General features: G+C 41.4%; 1 long non-coding RNA gene across 1 annotated transcript; it reads left to right on the plus strand.

The window, feature by feature from the left end:
* Positions 1-77: 77 nt before the first annotated feature.
* Positions 78-19,134, plus strand: LOC309716216. Its single transcript, XR_014279389.1, has 3 exons — positions 78-158; positions 18,523-18,665; positions 18,867-19,134. It is a non-coding gene; the product is annotated as an uncharacterized lncRNA (long non-coding RNA).
* Positions 19,135-19,405: the final 271 nt, after the last annotated feature.

Genomic DNA, 19,405 nt, shown 5'->3' on the forward strand with positions numbered 1-19,405 from the left:
AAGCCTGCAGATGAAATTCAAATCTTTGCAAAAATTGAGGCATATTTTCCCATTTGTACCTGCGATTTCCATTGCAGATTGCAGTTGCCTTGGCTAATGTTTGGCACCTGGCTAATCTGTTTAAAGAACATCCCCTGTAACAAATCAGCCAACTGGGGGTGAGTAACAGCAACACTCCAGCACCTTTAAAGTTAATGCACCACTCACTTATTAATGGTGAGTTGCAAATGGCCCTCTGATGCCCTACAGTGCCATAATTAACAACATTTAGACAGGAAGTGGTCTTTGTCTGTGTTTTGTCCAGCAGAAAAAAGTCTGGTACTGGATTTTAAGGCAGGAGTCACAGGAGCACATGAGATGGAAGTAAAATGGCACGCAAGTTTGGGGTGACAGAATTGATGTTTTTGTAATGTCTGGATAGGCAGCAACATGCATGCACAGGTCTACAAAGCAGAGCCCATGACTCAGCGCTAGCTCTATACTCTACAAAAGACACAGTGTAAGAGTGTCATGACGCTGCTGATTGATCGAGACTCCTTTCAAACACAAGCACACACTGGCACCATTTTAACAAGTTTCATTACAAGCTATTGTATTAATTACACTGAATACGTCAGAGTTTTTCACCTGGAACCAGATGTGCCTCAGATCCATGAACACCTTGGAGAGACCAGCTTCTGCCTTAATGATTGTGATGACTTCAGATAGTAGGTGTGTGTGTATGCTGTGGGTTTTATTAACTTGAATTTAAAACCGTTACAAAAATGGATAATGTAGGAAGACTGCATTCACTCTGCCGTAAACACTGCTTGGTCTTTTAATCACTTAATCTAAGAACAGCAATACAGTAATCGACAGAAGATAAGAAAATGTTGGTGTAGAGAATGATTTCATTAGATAAGCATAGGTAATTAAGATAGTATGAAAAAGTGACAATATTAAAGTAAAAAAATATTCTTTATATGTATTTAAAGAATATTTGATTGACCTTGTCTTGGTCACCCATTGGCAAATGCATTTCATGTCATTGTGTTTGTAGAATGATTTTTGCATCCGTCTGGGATATTTTAGGAGATGAGCATGAATTCCTGAATGGAAATCTTTTGGAAAACTCTGCGACAGCAAAGATGGCCCACCCCTCAAAAAGCATGCAACAGCTGAACCAATAAACATGCAAGCCCCCTGTGTTGTTGCGCTGACACATGCACACAGCAGAGGTTAATGACAGTTTCAGCTAAGCAGTGGCAAGCATATCTGCTTGTTTCTGTAGTGAAGAAGTAGCTAAGTTTCCTTCTCATTTTTCTTTGCAGATACGTAGTAAGACAAAATCGCCTTTTAATCCTTATTATGGGGCAAAATAAGGAAACTTCTGAAACTCATTTTTCCTTCGGATGATCATTCTGTACATAGTCTTTATGCCTGATGACTACTGAAATTTAAGTTGTGGCTCTCATCTCATTTATTCAGATAAGGGCTAATATTTATTAGAACGTGACTATTTTGTAAAACCAGATAAAATATAGCCTTAGGCCTTTGCTTATGCATCTGTTCTCACCTGATGTCTTTTGAACCAAACAATTTTTTTCTCCTGATTATGACTGTAAGATAATTTTCATATGATATGATGAGCTACTCTAATATTCCCATCTGGCACTGCAAAGTCATTGCAAACAAAACACTGCTGTCTAGACTGGTGTGGATCTTGTATCTGCGTAGGCCCACACAGAGGGCAACAGTGTTCTCTCCTGCAGGAAAGTGCTTTATAACTTGACAAACGACCTGCGAGTCCACATCCAAATGTACTCCTCAATCAGGTCTCATCACCAAGGTCGTCTTTTAGGATTTACAGCACAACACGTCATGTAGCATGCATAGTAGGTTCTATTGTTCACGCTCTAGGTACTTGTGCAACACAGTGAAAGTGCTGAAGCACGCAACTGTGCAATGCCGCCTATAGATCTCCGTCCCTCAATGAGCCTAACAATGGCTGTGGCTGTTCTCTGATGCGCAGAGACATCGTCGAGCAGTTTCCAGGAGATATCTGTGGCGAGTCCCTTGGTATGCCCCCCACCCCCCTTGGCCCCACAGACACACACACACACGCACACACACTTTTCTCTTCATCCACCGAGCGCGGCCACTGCTGTCGTCAGGGCCCTCCGATGGGAGATAAAAAAGAAGCTGTTGTTGTCTCCTTGCAGGAGAGATGGACGCCTGTTTCTCTCTCTCTTTTCTCTTTTTTTTTTCTCTGCCTCACTCGTTTTGCGCTCACACAAGGGGAAGTGAAGAGAGGAGAGGAAAGAGAGGGGAAAAAACGAACAATGTGGAGGAAAGAAAGAAAGCTATACTGCGTGCTGTGGCGTTCCACCACACCACCAATAACTCCCCCTCTCCTCCAGCACCAGCCCCATCCACAGCAACCCTAGTAGTGAGAGAGAGAGAGTGAGAGAAGAGAGGGGGGCCAGGGCCATGTGATATGGAGAGCATGCGGGCACAGCTTCACCCCCAGGCAGAATGAACGGGGGCCTGCTGTGTCTCTCCTGCATGATTAATCTGGCTGAGGGGCAGGAGGACTGCCACAGCCCTGCCTGCATTAACTCCCTACTCTCCAGGTCTGCACGAACACACACACACACACAAACTCACACACCAGCTTTAGAACCATGGCAGGGATACAGGTTGCTAACCACACAATGCAGTGTATATGCATGCATGTGTGTGTGTGTGTGTGTGTGTGTGTGTGTGTGTGTGTGTGTGTGTGTGTGTGTGAAGAATAGTGAGTGGCAGTGAAGTTGATTCCTGTTGAGGTATCTGATTCTGAAAGTTGAACTGTATATTTGTCGGTGGCCAAGGGGCAGCGTCTCACATGTTATTCATGCACTGATACGACACTAAACCTTCTGCATGTTGCCAAACTGTAAAGACCACCATGATGCAAGGGTCATTGGTTTCTAGGTAGTTCTGGGTTTCGGTGAGTCATAGTCTCATGTGACCTCTGTCTCCCAGGCAACATTGTGGATGTTTCCTGGTCTTGTCTTTTTGTGTAATTCACATGAAGCAGATGGTCCAAGAAATGCGGCTTGCTCTTTAAAATTCTCCCTAAGAGTATCTGGCGTGTAAGTGGTCAAATTTTCAAATAGCCGTGACAGCTACTTCAATGCAGTACAGCAGGTCTGTGTTGTCTCTCAGTACCACGCTTTCGGCTAATGTAGACACCGTAACTGTCCTTCCCGAGGTACGCAGCACTTTCTTTCATAGGAATGTTCAAGCCCTGGGCTGCTGTAAAGCAGGAAGTGTTGGGGAGGACCGGGTATTGTGCAACAGTGGAGACCAAGTACCAAAAGGCAGGCAGAGGGTTAACATCCTGCAGTACGCTCCACATTAACTGGAAAGGAATGAAGTGTCAAGCATGTTTTCACCACAGCGAGACGGTCAAAACCCTACCCCCTCCTCCTCCCACCAACCAGTCACCCCTCAAACCTTCTCCTCCACATCACCCGCATGCCTCCCACTCCCAACAGCCTCCCACAGCCATGACCAAATTATTTTCCAGCCTCCCGAGATTCGCCTTGCCAGACAAAAATCTGCAGCGCAGTCCTGAATCGGTGCGGAGCACACTCAGCCTCCCTTGTCTCTTGTTGCCTCTCTGCCACCACGAAGAAAATAGGTCTTCCTTTTGCCAACTTGGTCTGTGCATGTGTTTACTTGCCAGATGTAAACAGCTACCAGCCAAATGAGTAGCCTGCCTGCGCTTTTACTTTGAACAATGACGCGTTTAAAGTGCTGAAGTGTTTTGCAAAGGATTCATTGAATACAGGTATGAAAGTGCTGAATGAGCCGCAGAGACACAGAGAGGGAGGAAGCGCAAGACAGAGAGAAAGGACAGGCGCTCGGTGATTGAGAGAGTAAGTGAAAGGGGGGAGTAGAATGAGAGAGAAGAGAGACAGAACGAGGGAGGGAGAGAGAAAATAAGCCCCACCAGTGAGCAGGCCACACAGCCCTGCCAAACTGCTTGAAAAAAAAGCCCCCTCTGTTTTATTTATAGTGCACTGTATCCATGGCAACCAGAGAGGTCAGGCAAGCTGGGCCTGCGCTTCACCCTGCTCTGGGGATTAGGATTTCACAGAGGTTCTCAGATGTGAGGAAGGTGGGCTAGAGCAGCTTGCTGCTCGCCAACGCAGTCCTCCTGCCTTTTGGTGAAGTCTGGGCCCTTCGCGGGAAGAGAGGGGGAGCAGCAGAGAGTCATGGGAATACTGTGGGAACGGTGGTTTGTGGTGATGGAGCTGGGAAGAAGGAGACTAGCACGGAGAGGAAAAGTACACGCATGTTAGCAGTTGCATGCAGAGGCTGTTTTCACTGAGTACCTTCTGTCACACCAAAGCTCAGCGGAGTTTGTTCTGTTTTTTCGGTTTGCTTCTTAGAGCAGAATATAAAAGGTCATGCAAGGTCATGGGAAACTTCACTTTTGGCAGGATACATAACACTGTTTTATACATTAAATCTGAGTAATCTCTGGTAATTGGCTAAGGTATTGCAAGATTATTTATTTTGTCAAGATTTATTTTAAATGTCATCTTTACCCAATTTAATAAATAGTTCGTGATATAATATTCCTATGCAGTGTACACCTTTGCCATGTGTACAGGCCACAGGGGGACGTTTACGGTTGCTGTTCTGAGCTCTACTCTAGTGTTTGTGTTTTTTGGTACAGACTTCAAATAAAGCCCACTGGTTCTGAGGTCGATGCTGTCCCCAGGTTCTTACTTACCTTTGACCTGAAATGGATTTAATTAAGTGCTAGTCAAAAGTAACGTATAGGTACAGGTTAAAAAACAATTAAAAAGTGAGGCAATGTTGACAAGAACAGCCACCTGTGATCAAAAATAAGAGATTTTAGGTCAGAAAAGCCTGGGCTTTGTATTAGTTATGTTCTTAGCTTTGCTTTTTGTTAATATTTCCCTTTTCCAAAGCTATTTACGAGAAACTATCAAAAAAAATTGTTAGAATGAAGAATATTCACAAGAGAAACACAAAGACATAGGCCAGGAGTGAGGGAGTCAGTGAAGAGATGAGGGAAAAGCCGATTGCCCTCCAGGAAATGCATGGTACAACTACAGCAGAGGCCTCCAGATTCCTCCTGGGGCAGAAGACCTACGTTGCTAGGAAATGGCTCTCGGGCTGGTGTTTTGCCATGTGTGGAGGCTGTTGCCTGCCATATTCGAATACACAGGAGAACAAGGATTCAGTGCACTTTCAGTCAGCATCCTGCTCAAAAAGACCTTAAGAGCCATGAAAAAATCCCAAAACAAAACCTGTGGTCCATCGGCATCATCCAAGAGCAGTACTGACTTTCCCTGTCTCTAGGGGGCACCCTCACCACCTGAGTCACAGGACCAATTCAGCCAGATTTTTTCCCCCCTTGGAAATGTGACCAGTCCAATATGTGTAGCTGCAAAAAAAAAAAAGGATGTCACAGACACATGATCATTGGTGGTGATCAGTCCATCCTCCTTAGACCAGTGTATGGTTCATTAGATGGATGGAGGATGAGGTGTCAATGTGCAAAGAAAGAATGAATTCAAGTCGCTTGAAAATTGCCTAATGAGGACGGGCTATGCTGCTATTAGTGGCAATGACAGAGGAAAAACTAGCCAGGCTTGTTTATCACCAGTCATTGGCTCTGGCTTTAGACTGTCATAAAACACACAGCAAGGTATAATAGTTCTGGCTCAACAATATAGAAAGTTACAAAATACTAGAATTTAGAAGCCTACGTTATGTTTTTACATGTAACTGTGGATAAACCTCACACAGAGCAGATAAACTCAATAAGAACCATTTGGGTGAACAACTTGAGTGTAGTAGAGATAAACTAGACTTATGCTTATTGTTGTTATTGTCAATTCCGTTACATTTTACTCAAGATTGTATTCCTGTTTTTACCCCATCCATCTCTGGAGGTTTGTGGTTTATCACGCTCACATTCTATATTTAAGGTATATGAAGCTTTTACTTTGTTTCTACAGCAGCAAACAACCTGAGTGTATAATAATCAGTCTAAAACACTGCACCATAGCGTAGCAATGCAGATACAATGGGGTGTCTCTCTGTCCGAAGAGATAATTATTCCATGGGTTGTAATGATATTTACACTCACCCAGGCTCACAGGAACTAAATTATATTGCACATTACTGTAAATAGGTTTTCAGGAGAGTCAGTGTACAGAGTTGGTTGTGAAGCAAATCTTTCAACCAGAGAAGCCAGGTTCAAGCCCTTCTGCTGTCAAACAGACCGCCTACTGCAGCTAACCCTGTAGTCGAACTATATCATCAACAAGGATTTCACTTCTCAGTCCATTTTTTTTTTATTTAAGTAAAGGGTTTGATATACAGTTTCCATGTAAAAACTATGCACATTTTCTAAATAAAGTAATACTCTGGGAAATCTTGGATGCATCCATTTAGCACCATCTAGGTGACCAGTTTAAGTGAAGACACCCAGACTTCCCTCTCCTCAACAATCTCCACAAACTCTTATGAATGGACATAGAGGTGTCCCCAAGCCAGCTGAGAGACACAATTTGTCCACTGTTTCTTGGTTATTCCATGGTCTTTCCCCATGTGGACATTCCTGAAACACCTCACCAAGCGGAATTTGGTTCAGATGCCCAAACTACCTCAAATGGATCCTTTTGCTGTTGAGGACAAAGGCTCTATTCTGAGACCCTCCTGAATGACCAAGCTCCTCTCCCCATCTGAAGCTCACACTGCTTCAAACTCAGGTGCATAAGAACTGGAGGTCATCATGATCAATCAAACAGGATCACATCATCTGCAAAAAAGCAGAGCTGAGCTCCTGAGACCACTAACCTCGACACCTCTCACCACTAGGTTAAATTCTTTCAGGCATTCATGTGAATGTGATGTTGACATACCAGCCACTTTAAAGACTGCTGCAAATCAAGAACATCCCTAGTGTGTGCCACCATACTGCTCAGGGACAGCTAAAGGAACACAGCAATGAAATCTCCCAACCTCTTAAAGTCCCAGGCACCACCACTGGCTTTCTGTGTCCTGATGGGTTAGAGTTGTGGCTAATTGTTGTAAATTTTTGCGTTTCAGTTTTTAAAGGGCGCTTATTTTAACACAACAATAGCCCATTCGGCTAAGCTTTAACCATTGTGTCTTTTGCTGTTCTGAACAAACAACTAATATCCAGTACACAGTTCATGTTTATTTCTGGGGAATGATCCTCTCTGTTGCACTAGAACTCTTACATTACCAGAAAAGAAAAAGCAGCAGCTGTTTGTTTGAAATCAATACAAGACCTCAGCATGCACACTCATAGACACCTTGAGCAAGCAAATGAACAGACTGGTTACCTGCAGAAAGGTAAGTTTCAATAGCCCCAATACAACAAAAACAATGTCAGTATGGGTCAAATAAGATATTCTTTAAATGCAGTGAGCGGCAAGAACCTTGCAAGCTTTGAGGGAACAATGAGTGAGAGAAAAGTTGTGGCCTGCTTGTCCAAAATGATTCCTGAATGTGTTGCAATAGCAGATTAAATGCTAGGAGGTAAATAAGAGGGGTTGGGAAGCAAACATGGATTTGGTGGGTCAGTGGGGTGACAAGGTCATGCAGATCCATTTATGAAAAACTAACAAGATCTTTTATCTACTCAGTCTTTTTCTAATAAGTAGTATTTTTAAGATCTACTCTTACTGAAGGCACATAACACTGTAGAAGTAGCCTAATGCAAATAACACTAGCTGTGTCTGAAGAACTGAAAACTTGGACTGTAACTGTAGACAGGAAAAATGCATTGTTACTGGAATAATATCTCAAGAAGTAGTTACTGCAAATATGTGTGCAGATGTGCATCCAGAATAAAGAAGCAAACGTGGCACTCGTGAACAATGACAGTACTAACTATAATCACTAACATGTTGTAAGCACTGTCATTAGGCCTGGACTGGGACAAAAATTGGTCCTGGCATCCACAAGGTGTATGAGCACACAGGGAAGGTAGGAGAGGGGAGAGCTTTGAAATTTGATTGGGCAATCCATTGTCAATAATGACAATGAACCAATGGGCTTTCGTCAGTGCTTGTCGGGCCAGTGTATAGTGGCCCTTCAAGCCAGCCTGTAGGCTATATAATATATTGACAAAGAAAATAAATTCCCACAAGTGCTCCGGCCCACCGGGCAAATGTCCGGTATGTCAGTCCAGCCCTGACTTTCATCATAGTGCACTTATATAACTATACTTACATTACTGGGATCTCTGTCAGGCATAAACAAACTGAAAATACAATATGAACAATAGTTTCTATAATGGTAGTAAAAGGCACTGAAGACCAGATTAAAAGTGAGAAAAAATAAATAAGCCAAGACTAAGACAAGCAATGAATGTTTCAATGTGGAAAAAAGGTTAATTCAGAGCCCGATGTACCGAACCTACAAACACTAAAAAATGTTTTAGCAAGTGACCACCTTGGGCCTTAAAATTTAATCCATGAACCAAGTATTAAAGACTGCAGTTGAAGTAGGCTCAAACCTCAATATACACCCATGTTTTAATTAGAGATGGCACGATACCACTGTTTTATGTCCGATACCGATATCATAAATTTGGATATCGGCTGATACCGATATGAATCCGATATAGTTCAAGTTTATTTTAATCAATAAAACTGTTTTTTAAATATCTTGCTGCATTTTGTATAAGTTTATACTCAACTTTAAAAAACAAAACAAAACACTAAAGCTATTATTTTATACCTGTATGCAAAAAATACACTGCACCCAAAATATTTCATAGTTCAGCAATACAGATCAATCTAATAAACTTAAACCTACCTACTCCACCCTCCCAATTCTGGTATTTTAAAGAGTACTTAGCAGAAATATTAAGCAACCTAACTAATAGGGTTGCAAACTCCCAGAAAAAAAAAAAAAAGGGGGAACCACCCCCCACCTCATGATGCTTAATCGACGTAATCAACTTTAATTTGATGCAGTGTGAAAACAAAATGCACAGAAATCAATTATTTTTCAAGAATAATTAAATTGATTCAACATCTTTCTTCAACAGAACTGCAGAGATGGTACCTTCCCAAAGGAAAAAGTAGTATAGCTTACTAGGGTATATTAGACTTAATAGTTACTATAACTTTGGGTGTAAGATTCAGATAATTATTTATTAAACGCTAGATATTTTAAATGAGAATAAGAAAGAAAAGTATGTCTTTGTGCCCCCTTTTCCCTGTTCATGCCCTATCGGCCCCCCTGGCTAAACTTTGCTAGATCCGCCCCTGCACAGTTACCAGCCAAAAAGGATCCTGGTGTAGAAAGTAATATTAAATAAATTCTAACAACAGCTTATCAAGCTTAAACGTGCTGCTGTTGTTCAGCCGCTGGTTTCCTCTTTCTGACAGGAAGTGGGCAATAAACAAACAAGAGAGATGGACTCACGACAGAAAAGCCGATCAGCTGATCATTGATCAGTTTCGATTGAAGTAGCAGCAGGAGAGGGAGGGAGAGAAGAGGCAGTCGCTCCATATATCGTTGTTAAGCTTAACGCGGGAATGCTTTACAAACATTCAGAGATGAACTTACACACTTGCTTTACTTCTCTATGGGATCACTTCCTCGGAGATGAAATGCCAGTTTGGTAGCAGGGCTACAAATACTCAACCAGACCACCAACAGGTCTCACACGCCACAGCCGCTCTATCACGTGGTGCATACTGCTCGGTTATGAGCCGAGTTATGCAAGTTTCGTGAGGTGCTTGTTTGATATTTAATGGATCGATTACATTTTTTATTTCTCTCTGATATCCGATCCAGTAATTTAGGTCAGTATCTGACTGATACCGATACGTAATATCGGATCGGTCCATCTCTAGTTTTAATACACTTGTACACACTAATATCTTTACAGATTACTAAGTTTTTTTCATGAAAAAATATACAACGATCCCACTTACCAGTTCCACTTGCACTTGGGCTCCAATCAGCTGATTTCAGTTGTGTGTGGAAGGAGGTCGTCTTCAGTCTACAGCGTGGATATGGGCATAACCTTTATTTTTATTGCACAAAAGGAGAAGAGCGTGATGGAAACTGCATGCAAGACAGAAACAGCTGTATTCTGCTGCTAACACAACTTCAGCTCCTTGTAAGCATCTGCACAGACAGCATGCTAATGCTAAGCAACCTAAGAACCCAGAATGATGTTAAAGATGAGTGAATGCTGACCCCAGCCCAGCCTGCTGAACAGACAGGCTGCTGCCTCTGTTTCTACCTGTTCATGTTTCTACAGTAGAATCACTGTGGGCATCGCTTTAATATGTCTCTGTGCTGATTTTCATTTTTGCTTTGTGTTCATACCTAAATACTAAGAGAAAAATTATTTGTGTGTCCTCATTAGGATAGGGAATTATGTTGGTGTGTGTGGCAGTAGCTTTGGGTTATATTGATGTCTTTCAGCTACTTCACAGAGTAGCATGAAAGTAAAAGTGACATGTGTAATAATTGTTTTTGTTGAGTAACGACTCCAACACTGATCACAACAAAGCAGGGAAAATACCTCAAAGACGGACAAACATTTCACCCACAGCATGAAGTTAATTTGCATGAATATAATGTCACTGATATGCTGCTTAGTGATGGTGACCACTCTCAAAAAAGAGGCAGTTAGAACATAATGAAAATCGATAAGAGAATCGATATTGAATCAAATCGGTAAGTGATATCAATTTGATATCCATCACTAAATTCGTATCAGTTCCCATCCCTAAACAGAACTAAACTCAAGTTGTCATGGCAACACAGGAAACAAAAGTTTCATCATAAACTGCTCAAACAAAACTAACAACAGACCAGACAAACAAGAGTCAAAGAGAAGCTTGAATCAGACTGAAGTAGATAACAAATTACAACTAATCACGTTTATCTGTTAAATACTTACTTTACAACTTTAAAGCTATAAAATACAAGAAAATAAGAAAATATGTAACTTAAAAGTCAAAGAAAATGAGCAACATAATTTAAGGTATACAAGTTACCCCACTACCCTCAGTCGTGTAGCAACATTTGGCATGTCCCAGTTAACACTTCCTGTTTTGAGTAGTGTTGAAAGGCCCAACTTCTTCTCTTAAGAGGGCATCTTCTCAGCCAACAGACCCCTCAGCACAGGCAAAAAAAAGAATATTTAAAAAAAAAAGCTTTAAAAAAGGTATGAATTAATACAAAATAAAGTAATTTAACAGAGCTGAAAAAACAAGACTTAACAAAAAGTTGACTAAATGCATGCATACATACATTCCACTGTTGTGTACTTCTACTGATAACTACAACTAAAAGAAATAAATAAGGCAATAACTGCTGAATGTCACTATTCATTCAGTGACTTAACTACACATAAATGTACAAGTCCTTCATCACAAGCAGTTCTGGATAAATTCTGTACCATGCACTTCACTTTTATTCACTTTTATTATTTTAACAACTACCCCAAGGGTTTGAAACATTTGTTTGTTACATATTTGTTCTTACTTTAACTCTGACATACTTAACTCAACTACAATTTTCTGTTTCACTGTTTGAATATTTGTAATATCTATGTTTTTGTGTTTCCTTTCAATTCTCTTTATTTTTGAATAATTTCCCAATAATTTTTTCCCCATCCTCAAGCACTTTATCTGTTTATTTAAAAAAGAAAAAAAAAAGAACTGAGACATCTTGTCACTGCGTGACTTTGTGAAAAATATCCTGTTTTCCTTGTCATTTTGGCCACACTTTTGACCATGCTTTTCTGCTGTCCATCTTTGTTATTGGCATTGTCCAACCATTCTGTTGATGTCTCTCTCTGTATTTTCCTCTCCCAACACCGGGTAACTGGGGACTTGTGTTGGTCTGTGGAGACAGACTGTATCCAGCACTGTGAGGGGCTCAACTTGGTTCTCCTCTGGTTCTGGTGCTGGCTGACCAGCAGGCCCCCACAGCTCAGGCCCAACTCCAGGACAGGCAGTGGTGAAGCGGACAAAGGACTTCATTTTCTACTGGATGTGCGTGTGTGTGTATGAGGGGGGGGGGTTATAGGATGAAGGAGGCGTTAGGAGATGAGGAAAGCAAGAGAGGAAGGGGGAGCTGGCGCAAGGGTCTTATCCTCCCGGCTCAAACACATGCCAGCAGCTGCTGCCCCCTTCCTGTGCTTTCATTAAAAAGCCTCCCTGTGTTTCGCTGGGGTAATCCACATGCTTCTCTGAAAAAGTGTGTGGTAAATTCTGTTTGTCCATCCTCTGCGCTATTTTGCCATTTCTTTCCCTTTGGTGCTCCCTTTTTCACTCTTTCTATGATGTGCTTTGCTCGCCAGTGGAGAGTGGTCCATTCTCTGCATGTCTGTGTGTGTGTGTGTGTACCTGTATGTGCGCCCATGGAGTCTGTCAGACTCTCAGCATTTCCAGCACTCAGCCCAGAGCCAAGGCAAGCATTGCCAGAGGGAGTGCCTGCAATGTAGGGCGCCCAGCGAGCTGGACGCAGGCAGAATATCAACGCCACACGGCAGACACTCCTCCCAGCAGCCCACCTGCTGACTTACGTGATCCAAATTTTAGGAGGAGAGGGGGTGTTTTGGGGAGAGAAGGTGGTGGGGGAGGATAGGCTGCAGGAAATTGCCAGGTAGTTTCCAGACCCACTTCCCTGCGTTGCGCCCAATTAATCAGGGCTACATCTGTGTTGGATGGACCTCTACCCCAAGGGGAGGGGGTGGAGCAGAGACGGTGTTTTTCGTCTGTAAATGCACATGCATTGTGTGTGTGTGTGTGTGTACTACCTGTAAGAGTGCACAGTGTGTATGTTGTATGGGAGCGAAGGGAGTTTTGTGTGTTTTGTATTTACCAGCAGAGATGGGAGGAGGTTGTTGATGCCAGACTTCTTCTAGCCTTGCAGTCAGAACTAGAGTCATGGGTAACCTTCTTCGGTCCACTGTCCTCTTTATCCGGTTTCAGTTTCGGCTATACCTCATTCCCCCCAACGCATACCCAGACACACACACACACACACACACACAAACATATGCACACTTCCCTGGGTTGCTGTGCCTCACAAGGAAAAGGGTCATTTTTCAGCACCTGTGTAGCTCAGTGTCTGTATGTTTATTTCCTGAAGCTTCTGGCACACCTGGACCTGAGCTACCCCTCCTTCTTTCATCTCTGCTCTCTGTGTTTTTGTTCTCTTCTCCCTGTGTTTGGCTGTTATGTCGCAAATCCCTTTCCGGGTTTGTTCATATGACTAACAAATAAAATAATATAAAGCCAGACAGTGTTTGCAGGCTTCCACAAAAAAACAAAAAAAGAACTGAACTTGATTTCATATTCATTTTTTAAAAACCGGCCGTTAAACAAATGCTTGTAGAGGGCTTGGAACAGACAGGACAGACTCAGTTTACGAAGATGGATGTATAAGCGTACTCTGCTATCACTGGGGGCTGTTTATATTTTTAAGAAACACCAAATATACATGAGAAAGATTTAATGAGCCCTCGCTTTCACATATGTGTTTCATTTGACTGCAGTCTTTTGCCGTCGGAGCAATTCGGTGGTCTGCATCACCTGATTAAACCATTCGTGAAAACCTTTTTGTTTAAAAACTATGAAGACACGTCCCATCGTGTTTTGATGTGTTTTAATGCTAGCGTGCATGTGTGGCTCACGATCCTGTGTGGAGGCCTGGCATAGTGTGGTGCAGTGCAGAGTGGAGAGGAGAGACAGCTGCCCTGACAGATGCCGGGAGGCAGGACCCCACTGGGAAGCAGAGGGAGGGAGCTGGCACTGTCTCACCCCAGCGGAAACACCATAGGCTGCAGAGGAAGTGGGCAGGGGGACAAACCAGGGGCTCAGTGTGTGTGTGTGTGTGTGTGTGTGTGTGTGTGTGTGTGTGTGTGTGTGTGTGTGTGTGCGTGTGTTTGTATCTGAGCTACTTTAAGAGGACCTTGGCAGTTGTTCATGTATGTATGTATGTATTTACATCTGATGCACCATAAGAGCAGAAATCCAACTAATCAGGCAGGCTACACACTCCATGCTGCAGCCATGTTATTCCAGCTCACTGTGGCTTTTTGCAAGAAAAATGGATAAGTCAGCTTGCAGCTGCTTGACATTAAAACTGAAAACAACTTAATGAATCCTTAATGAAAGTACATTAAGTACATTTATATACTGTGCTATTATGCTAAACGTTGTTATTATAAGCACCTTTCCTTCTTAATGTTGTATCCTGGACATGTTGCTGAATCGATAATTCAAGATGACATAAAATCACATCATTCAGGTGTAATCCAACAGGGTGTGGAAATGGCCCAATTAATTTTAATGGAGGGACACGAGTGTTGGTCGACTTCAAAAAGAAAAAAGTTGGGATCAGATGACCGTCTTTTTTTGATGGTCGTGATTCTATTGATGGTATTGCAGGTCTACAAAATCACCCAGGATCAGTTTCTTACGCTCGTTAAAAATAGTTGAAATGGCAGTAAATGTACTATAATGCTTTAATGTCTCTCATAAGCTCTTTAAAGCACGATCAGTACTTAGTTTCAAACTTTAAGCCTGGATTCATTAGAATATTTAAAAGAATATATTTGAGCTTTATTTAAAGTTCACTTTAAAGTTACACTGTTCTGGTTCTGTTGGATCTCAGCTCTGCTTTTGATACTGTTGATCACAGCATCATGATAAATAGGCTGAAGGACTTGTTTGGGATTACTGGTGTTGTTTTAAAATGGTTTATGTCGTATCTATCTGAGAGATCCTTTACTGTCTGTATAAATCATGTGCTGTCGGAAACATCAGTTCTGTCTTCTGGGGTACCTCAAGGATCTGTTTTAGGTTCTGTTCTCTTTTTGCTGTATATACTCCCTCTAGGCCACATTATCAGACGTTACAATAATATTTCTTATCATCTCTATGCTGATGACATTCAGTTGTACTTTTCTTTCAAAGCTTCTGAGTTGTATAAATTGTCTTGTTTAAATAATTGTCTGTCAGAAATCAAACAATGGTTAAATGACAATTTCCTTCAGTTAAATGCAGATAAAACAGAAACTTTGATTATTGCACCTGATCACATGCTCTCAGAAATTAGGCAGCATATCAGTTTTTTAGACCCTTCATTTCAGTCGAGTCTCAGAAACTTAGGTGTTATATTTGACAGTTCGATGTCTCTTGAGAAACACTCTAAACAACTTGCCCGGAACTGTTTTTATCATCTAAGAAACATTTCTAAACTCAGGCTACTGGTGTCAAAGGCAGAACTTGAGATGATTATTCATGCTTTTATCGCTTCTCGTTTGGATTATTGTAACGGTCTTTTTACGTGTCTCAACAAATCAGCTCTGGATCGCCTTCAGTCTGTACAGAATGCAGCGGCAAGACTTTTAACTGGTACAAACAAGAGGTCACACATTACTCCAGTTTTGGCTTCTCTTCATTGGTTGCCTGTAAATTTTAGGGTTCATTTTAAAATTTTAGTTGTAACTTTTAGAGCTCTGCACGGTGAAGCTCCCCAGTATATCTCTGACCTGTTGAAACCTCATGCTTCATCCCGAGCACTTAGGTCTTCAAGTCAGAGGCTACTGGTGGTCCCACGTACTAGGTTTAAAACACGTGGGGATCGAGCTTTTCAGGCACTGGCACCTAGGCTGTGGAACTCTCTGCCGTTGTCTTTACGCTGTCTAGACTCTACTGACTCCTTTAAAAAGCAGCTGAAGACATTTTTATACAAACGGGCTTTTAATTAATTTAAACTTGTATGTCTGATCTTATTATAAAGCACTTTGTGATTTTTATCTGTGAAATGTGCTATATAAATACATTTTACTTATTAAAGTTATACTTTGACCCTTATGTGACCTTTAGGCTCTTTACCTTGCAGTTGTCATTGTGTACAATCAGCTTATTTGGATCAGACAGCGGTGGTGGTTCTTAGTTCTGTAATCTTTGCACTATTTGTATTTGTGGAATTTTGTATTCACTTGATTCAGTAAACACAGAATATCTCTTTTGACTTTTTGTCTATTTCAATAAAGACTGTATACAAATTGACAGACTTTTTTTTTTTTTTTGCAATTGATCGCACACAAGACTGCGTACACCACTCTGGCTGAGGCACACATTCGCATATTTTTCAAGTGACTGTATATGTTACAGAATGAAACAGACAGACCAGTTCAAATCACTGTTGAACCCTGTGCACCTGGCAGAGACTGTAGCTTTGGCTCGTGATCAACATATTTGGAGAAATGACCTTGTCCCCTGCCTGTCTCCTTTGAATAGCTTCTAATATTAGCAATGTGTTTTCAAGAGAAAAAAAATGAATCTGAAGAAGTTCAAAGAGGCTTTATAGAAGCATTCATACAAATAGGTTGGCTGAGTTTAGCTGACACTGTGTCACACATGTAGTTAATCAGAATTATGTGTTTTATACAGTTTTCAGCGGTAGCATGAGCTCTCTGAGTGTTCACTATATACGGTCTTCTTTGTGCTGGTTATTTGTTACTTCCTGCATTATTGTAAGATGTGCTTTACTATTTCTGAGTGTTGTTTTGCTGAGCCATCTCTGAATTGGCAGCATTATTATTTTGGGAGATGAATGAAAACATCATCTTTTAATCAATAGGCAGAGAAGCTGAACTCTTTGTCCTGCTAAAAGTGTTGCTTCTGTTGAAATCTCAAACACCAGTCCTATAAATGTGTCAAATTTTTTTCCATCTGGAACATGCTGAGCATACAGATTTGTGGAGGAGAGTGGCTAGTTTGAAGGCGCTGTTTGAAAAATTTCTGTTGACATTTTGACTCTTTCAGTGTGAAAATTTTGGATTTCATGCCTGACATTTATGACTACTTGATGACTCCCTTTCTTCTGTAAAGGAGAGTTAAAGAGGCATGAACAGTAAGATAAATTTGCAAATAAAGACATAGCAGATGTGTACGTGCTTTAGGTCAAGGTTTTAAGAACTCTAAGTTTTATTAGGTTTCAATATCAGGTGCCTGTTTACGTATTCACCAGTTAACTCCAATCAGAGTGCAGTAAATCAAGAGAAACTACATGATCATTACTATTAGTTCTCCAAGTGCACATTTCTTCAGTGTACTTAGCGAGTAGATTGTTCCAAGCTTGTTGGAGAACCGTCCTTTTTTTAATATAAGCTGTCTTACTGTTTCTTGCTGTCTTCTGCCTCTTCACATAATTATTCCCTCCCACTGAGTAGACAAGGGGTCTATTTGGATCCATACCATCTGTTCGGAGGACAACTTATTCTTCTTGTTGCTGAAGATAGTTTTCTGTGACTTGCTGCGCATTCATGCAGCAGAATTCATTTGTGATCAATCAGATTTCTCCCTGACTGTACTGGCAGAGTCTAAGCATCTTGATCACCTAAAACCTTTGCACAATACTGCACATTTTTACTCAGAATTTGATCCCAAGATGTATTTTTGGTATTTTTTACCCCTTTTTTTCACTGCTAAAATATCTCCTTTGGAAAAAGAAGTGAAATATCTTTGATACAAATTATAGACTTTAAGTCAGGAGCACATGTTGTGAGCCATTTGCTGCACAAAATGTTACAAAGCCTTCATGTCGGTGCAATGTGCTCTGCTCTCCAGGTTGTTCTCCGTGTGATTCTGAACAGCTTAGGCGCCATTATAACAATACATTTATATGACAAAACCCAGTAGATAGTGCTCATTTTGTAATTCTACCTATAAAGGCCACAAACATATACTTGCAATGACATTACTGATTAATGCTATGAAAGAAAAGTGAAGTAGCTTGCTGTTAAAAAGCCAGACTGGTGCATGCAGATACTGTAGTGCGTATTTTAGTTCATGTATGGAAGAAGAGTGTAAGAACTGCTGAGCACACACATCTATAGCCACAGAAGATATAGCACATAATTGAGCTGGTATAGGCTTAAAAATGAGATTTTTAAGATATTGCCACCGCATAGTATGCCACAATAATAAGCAGAATCAAGGCCAAATACCTTAAAGGTGACTTTATTCGTAATGTTACATTTTTAGAGAAAAGGTAACGGATTTTTAATGATTTTCTGGCCAGAGAGCAGCAGGTGGCCCCTCTGGTCTGAACTGCAGAGGCAGTAGTATGACTTGTAGGCAGCTGCTTGTTCAGTGTCACTGACCAAAGACCCCAAGCACTTTGAACAAAGTACAAAGCACTGATTCAACTCTTTATCCTTCATCTTTGACAAGATAAATTCATGAGAATCACAAGATTGAAAACTAAAGCTCTTTAAAAGAATTCCTATTGTTTGAAAAAAACCTTCACTCTGAAATTAATTCCACAGAAATAACTCCCGCTCATAATACCTGCCAACAGCAGAGATAAGTATGGAGTTTTGAGAAAACGAAATGTCACCGTGGCCAGCTGTTTTTGTTCTAATTATGTATGTGCATACATACTTGTGAAAAAGATGTGTTTGTGGGTGTATGTATTCTTTAGGGTCTCTTTAGGAATACTGGAGACCTGGTTTGCATGCTGTGTGCAGAAGACTAATGCAGCTGCAGGGCCTGCGCAGTGGGAAGTGTTGCCATGGTGAGCTGGGTTATCGGGCCCTGAGAGAGACCATCCACACAGTCCTCATGGTCAGTGCAACTGACTTTACTGGTAATGCAAATGGTGTGTGCATGCTGTCTGTGCTAGTGTATTATTCTACCCAAATATTCACAAATAGTGAATATGTGTCAGTGAGGTTTAAACCCTTGCAACAGAGAAACAGCCGTAGCAGTAATGTTCAAACCCAATAGCTACTTCAAACTGTGCTTCCTCCTTTTTCCTTTCTTCAGACACAGCAGCTGACAGAGTGAGACGTCCACAGGGATCATGTCCACTGGGAACAGTGCTGTGGAGGCAGAGCCTATGGAGAGCCACAGTGACAGTGTCCAAGAACAATGTGTCTGCTAAAGTCATCCATGTGTAACAGGCTAAGGAAGAGGGATCTTACGAGGTGTTTGTTTCTCTGAGGGCTGTCAAAGAAGGTAGGGTAGTGAGCAAATATGAGCAAATACTTGAAGGATTCGTTGGACATTTGGGGAATATCCTCATTTGCTTTTATCTGAAGAGCTAGATGTGAAGATTGACACCACTCATGTCTGTGTGCTAACTATGGAGTTTGACTTAGCAGTCTGTTAGCTTAGCATAACAAAAGACTCCAAATAGCACCTAGCCTGGTTTGTCCAACGGTAACAAACTTCATCTAGCAGTATCTTACAGCTGACTAATGAATAAATAACATCTAATTTGTTAAATATGAAAATCTGTTGCTGTTAGGTGGGTGTTGTTGTGTTGTCTTTCGGCCAGCTTTCTCCAGCCAGTTTCTTCCCTC

This window comes from Aulonocara stuartgranti (genome assembly GCF_965226115.1).
Source record: "Aulonocara stuartgranti genome assembly, chromosome: 10".
Taxonomy (NCBI): domain Eukaryota; kingdom Metazoa; phylum Chordata; class Actinopteri; order Cichliformes; family Cichlidae; genus Aulonocara; species Aulonocara stuartgranti.